The sequence below is a fragment of the Onychostruthus taczanowskii genome, unplaced genomic scaffold (assembly GCF_017590055.1).
Source record: "Onychostruthus taczanowskii isolate IOZ18803 unplaced genomic scaffold, ASM1759005v1 scaffold79, whole genome shotgun sequence".
Lineage (NCBI taxonomy): Eukaryota > Metazoa > Chordata > Aves > Passeriformes > Passeridae > Onychostruthus > Onychostruthus taczanowskii.
Genome location: NW_024505782.1, coordinates 231542 through 237541, shown reverse-complemented (window position 1 = coordinate 237541; position 6000 = coordinate 231542).

Sequence of the window (6000 nt, the reverse complement as noted above, 5' to 3'; positions counted from 1 at the left end):
ATAGGATTATTAAAAAGGTTATTGCCTGATTCACAAAGAGTTCAGCCCTTGACTGACTGTCAAGGCTACCATGACAACAAAAGGTTCAGAAACATTTTGGTTCTAGAGCTGTGTAGCCCCGAATCCCCTGAGCTGCTTGATTTAAGAAATTTCTCATTTAACATCTGCATGCACATTTCTCCTTTCCCAGGCTCCTGGGTCTCAGACTGGCTCCCTTTTGTGACATTTTTTACCATTTCAACTGTAAAAATCCTTGAAATCTTTTCAGTTTAGTCACAGAACGTACTGCCCTCCATGCTAAAAAGGACAGAAAATGTATAAACACAATTCCCTACCCCTCATGTATATACCATACCTGAATGACTAATAGTTTCCAGTTACACACTGGGATATTTTAAAATTTGTTATAATGTTTTGTTTCTTTTTTTTCTGATGGTTTCTAGTGCCTTGAAGGATGAAAGGAAAGGCAAACTAGCCGATCTGTTTAGGGACAGGTCCCCTTCCACACCAGCAGACATTGACAAGAATCACGAAGTCTCGATTTTGTCAATGCTCACAACCCCAATATCTGGTTTATCATTGGCAGCCCCTCCGCCCTTGATACCCAAAACCATACTTGACAGTATGCTCTGGTGTCAATGGCATGGCAGTGTTTTCTTGAAGGTAGGACTTGATGATCTTGGAGGTCTCTTCCAACATTAACTATTCTATTTTTCTATTTTATTCTATTTATTTCTCCAGCTAAATGTAAGGCCTGTTGACCAACAGCTCTGTGTGGCTGCAGTTTGTCTGCCCCCAGAGCTCTGCTGGAAGCAAGAGTGAGCTGATTCAGGGTTTGTTTCCATGAAGTCAAAGGTTTAGAGCAAAGATCTGCATTTAGCTATGTATTTTAACTATGGATAGCAGCTGATGACATGAACCCTGCTTTTAATTTGCTACCATCACAAAAATAAATATTTTATAATTATGCTGTCAGCAGCAATTTGAGCATATATGCCCCTGGAATAAAAAGTTGGTTCATCCTTTTTTGGGGCCCCTAGTTTGTTGCTCTCTAACATTGTCAGCTTCACTCCCCAAAAATCCATCTTCCCTGAAAACAGACTCTGTCTGTTATTTTGGAAGGATAATAAAACATTAAACCAGTGCCACAGCTCCTACGATGATATAATTCTGTGTTACTTACATACAAACAAAATGTTCATTTTTTTCTAAACAAAGAATTGCAAATGCATTATGGCTTGGCATACACACTTGGTAGCCCTGGGCAATAGTCATTTAACTTGTTTACCACATGAAATTGGTTTGTTTTCTCTACATTTTTCCTAATCTAAGGCAGTAAACATACCAAAATTTAGTAGTGAAACAAGCTTACTCCAATTTACAAATCCAGGCACTGGAAGAAAAGGCTTAAAAAATTAAGAGCAAGTTAATTCCATTGCTCCCTTTCCTGCTGTAGCAATAAACTGTAAACCTTCATGAAAGTTAACATTTACTCTAGCTAGGTAGTAAAAGAGCAATATCGTATTTGCTAGATTAGTCATACATTTTCTCCCTTGGAGGAAAAAGTCTGAAATTGCCCTCAACAAATCGAAAAATATAAGAAAGATAATTAATGAAAATATTTATAAGAGTAATAACTCATAAAAATATAGACAAAATAAGTCTGAACTCAGATAAATGTTGATTAATCTGGAGTCCACATCAGAAAACCATTGCATGTTTACACATTTGACAGCATGTGCTTCAAAGAGATACTTGACATTAATTGAGCATGGAAAGTGTACAAGATCCTCAAAACAGTGTTCTCCAGTCAATGTCTGACATGTCTTGATAAAGCCTAAACCAGTATCAACCACATATAAATGCACCTTATCTAGAAGGAGACAGTGATGTAAATCTTAAAAATATACTGGCAGCAATTACTATTAATTATCAATAATACAAGTCTGGTATTAATTCTGTTTATTCAGGAAAAACAAACAAACAAACAACAACAACAACAAAACAAAACAAAACAAACAAACAAACAAACAAAAACAAAAACCAAATTTGATCTGTAAATGATGGTTTTGCTTCCATATTTGCTTGCACTGCAGAGTCATTTTTAACTGTGCTTTCTTTAACAATGGAGTCTAAACAAGGAAATAAATCCCTAAATCCCTAAGTATAAATTATCCCCGGAAAATACTAAAGGAATAATGACGATAAAAATCTACACCTTTTTTTTTTTTTTTTCCTAATTTACAATCAGGAAATCACTATGATTATTTAAGAAGCAGATTTTCTAGTGGGCAAAGAAGGGATGGCCAAGTGGTTAGCAGAAAATTATTATAGTAACAGAAAAACACCCATTTTTTGGAAAGGCTTGTAGACACTCCTTTTTCTTTTTTATGCTGTTCAGATTTGGTCACAAATTCTGTTACACTATTTTTCTTTACTGTTGTCCCATTCAAGTGTCAACTGATGACTTGCTTTGAGGTATTGCTGGCTTATTGCAAATAAGAGAAAAAATAACAAAAATACTAATAACAGAAGCAGCAACACTTTGAATATTTTTTATTCACAGATTTATTATTATTATTATTATTACTATTACTATTACTATTACTACTATTTTTACTATTATTATTATTTGTTAATTATTTTTCACTGTAAGAATTGCCACACACTGGCACTGGTTGCCCAAGGAGGTTGTAGAGTCTCCATCCTTGGAGTTATTAAAATCCTGAATGAATGCAGCCCTGAGCAATCTGCTGTTGAGCAAAGCTTTGGAAGTAGATGGTCTTCAGTGATCTTTCCATTACAGTCATAGAATTATAGAATATTCCAAGTTGGAATGGGCCCACAAGGATCACGCAGGTTCAACTCTCAGTTTTTTTGCACAGGACAGCACCAACAATCAAACGTGTGCCAGAGAGCACTGTCTTGCCACAGGCAATGTGAGAATTCAGATTTATATTTCCAGATGCTCTGTCCTGGAAATCCTACTGCTTTTGCTGACAGGAAATTGTAAATGAAGGGGCATGAACCTGGAAAGTATAGGGTTAAGTAATATTTGTTCTCATTACAGCCAAATGGGTTTTGGGGGGGGACTTCAGGGATGGCAAGCAGTCAGCCAAGAAGTCCTGGAGTCCTCACACTGACAGTCAAGCCATCTTGATCAGCTGCCACTTTTTAAGGAACAGGAAAAAAAAATATCAGGAAAACAGCTTGACATCCAGGAAGTCCTTTGGATGTTTGGGTTTTTTCTTGTTTGTTTTTGTTGTTTGCTTGTTTGTTTGTTTGTTTTTAAGTACTACCATTTCTTAAGCTGCATTCAGAAGGGCAGCATCTTGGAAAAGTACACCCAGGCCATAAAGGAAGGGTTTCAGTTGCCTAAGTACGGGTGTGTGCTGCTCTTTTACACAGGGGAAAGACTTCAATCATCACTTGCTGCAGCTCTAGAGAGCCTGGGCTTCCTCTGATTCTGTTAAATAAATTACACATATGCAAAAATCTTGAATGTTATCTGGCATCTCTCCTGGTGCAAAGTGTGTATTTACCTGGTTGGGATTCAGTTCTCTAGCACTCACAGACATTTTTACTTTTGTGTAGCTGTATCAGCAGTGGACAGATTTATCACATTCTTTTACACAGCCATGGAAAGACATATTTTAACCAAACCGTAAATAACTTCACCAAGCCAATGAGATCTGCTAACGGCTTGCTTTCTGTATGCATGTTCACACACTACTTTGCATAATTATTTCATGAAAATTTTGTCTCTAATGCCTCAAAAATCCTTAGCTCTCCTTAGCTGCTAACAATGCTGCCTGCCTATGTCTTTGATAAGTGTAGTAATATCAAATAGATGATCTGTGTAACTGGACATGACAGCAGCCTCGAAAAGGCAGAAAGAAAAGCAAATAAAGACCAAGCATTCTCCCACCTTTCAGTCCCAATTTCTGATCCTGGGGTTTAGCTTTGTTATTTCTTCTAATCTGTTTGAAGAAACCACTCCTGGGCAGGGCATCCTTATTGCAAGGATCATTAATTTGAAGAGAGGCGAACGAAAAACAGGGAATTTGTATTTCAGTCACAAAATGGATCAAAGGAAACTTTCCTAGGGCAAGGTGCTGTTGTCAAGATTGTCCTGAAGAAAGGAAAATTATTACAGAGGATTATCTATAACAGTGTTCTCAACCTTTCTTTCAGCTTCTCTACCCCAAGGCAGAAATACAGTGTGACTGATTATGATTACCACACATGCACACAAGGACTCTCTCTTCCACAGTTGCATTTTTGCACGTGTCTTTAGCATGACGTTATTCCTAAAAATAGACCTGCCATATACATATGCACTCACATATGCTCAACTTTAAGATTATGATGATTACTACTATAATAATTATAGAAGTAACAATAATAATAGCAAAAACAATAATAATAATAATAATAATCTTCATCTCTTTGAGGTCTCAGTGTGACTCAAAACACAGGGAAAAATAAATGCTCTTTTTGCAGAATGATGTGGCAGGAGATTTGTTCCATATTTCTTCCTCAGTTACTGCTCACTGGAGCTTCTCAAAGGTCACCATTTTAAGTTGATTTTTCTGGTGAAACATTGATCCTTTCAGTACCAATTATGCCTAGATGAGACATAACTGGTGAAAACACATATTTTATTATCTTGGAGCAGATCTGGAGCATGCTCGGGTAGTGGGACCCTACCAACACCTACACTACCCAGCAATGGATCCCATTCTCAAGGCTCCATAGCTCTGCAGCAGTTTGCACCTCTGCAGCTAAATCTGCTTTCTCCCCTGAGACCCACATGGCCTGGCACTTGCTGCCTACTGGAAACAGTGTTTTGTCATGCTGCACATGAATTCCTGGGATAAATTGTTCTGGACTCAAGACATGCAGGAAGCATGCCAGAAATTGACTACCATGATTTAAACACAACTGAATGCACCACAGTACTCACGACTATATTATGAGCTGTTTAGATTTCTAGGGTTTGGGCAACTCCTGGGACAGAGCATCATGTTAAGATGATGGAAAGAGGTGCTTTTGTGGTCTTCTTCTTTGTGGCAGGTGTAAAAATCCTATTATTATAATCATGAGAGAGACACCGCTGCCCAAGGTGAGGTGCAAACGAGAAGACCGAGACAGAAATTTTACAAAGAACATATTTCATTGCAGAGGATTCAGGATTTGTTTTCATAGCGTTTCAGCCTCAGCTCAAAAGTTGTTGGAGGTGACGTTATGGTCATCCAGAAGGCTAATCTCATGCACTGATCTCAATGATGGACATGAAGGAGATGAAATCACATGTAGGACAAAGAAAGAGAAGTCTTATTTCTTATTTTCCATCTTGTGCACCATGTTTGGTGCAGGAGGGCAGTGAAGGGCTTTTCCTTAGTTATGTTTCAATTATTAGAATTGGCATAATGATGCCTTCCTCACAGTCATTGTATGAATATGTTGCCTATATTTTCATTTTAGTTACTTTGCTAGATGTTTTGAGTGATAGGGACGAGTTTTTTATGGCACACTTTTATGACATTTCTTAAATACATTCTGGGTAGCACTCCAGAAAAAAAAAATCCTCCTAAAATTTTCATCAAGAAGAAATGCAAGGAAAAGTGAAGGTTATCAACTTCCAGGCTCACTAAGCAAAGGAAAAAAATTGCTAACAAAAAATCAAGTGACAAAAATAGAAGGATATATAACATGAAAAATTATATTAGAATCAGAGATCTGCAACCTGTTCCCTATGACAAAAGGCTGAGAGAGTTGGAGTGGTTCAGCCTGATGAAGACAAGGCTCTGGGAAGACTTTGTAGTGGTCTATTAATAATTAAAGGAGCATTATAAGAAGGCTGGGCAGAGACATTTTAGCAAGGTCTAAAGCAATGAAACAAGGGGAAGTGGTTTTGAACTAAAAGAGGGGATATATATTGCATGTACTTTGGATATATAGTGGATGTATTTTGGATATATATTGGATATATACTGG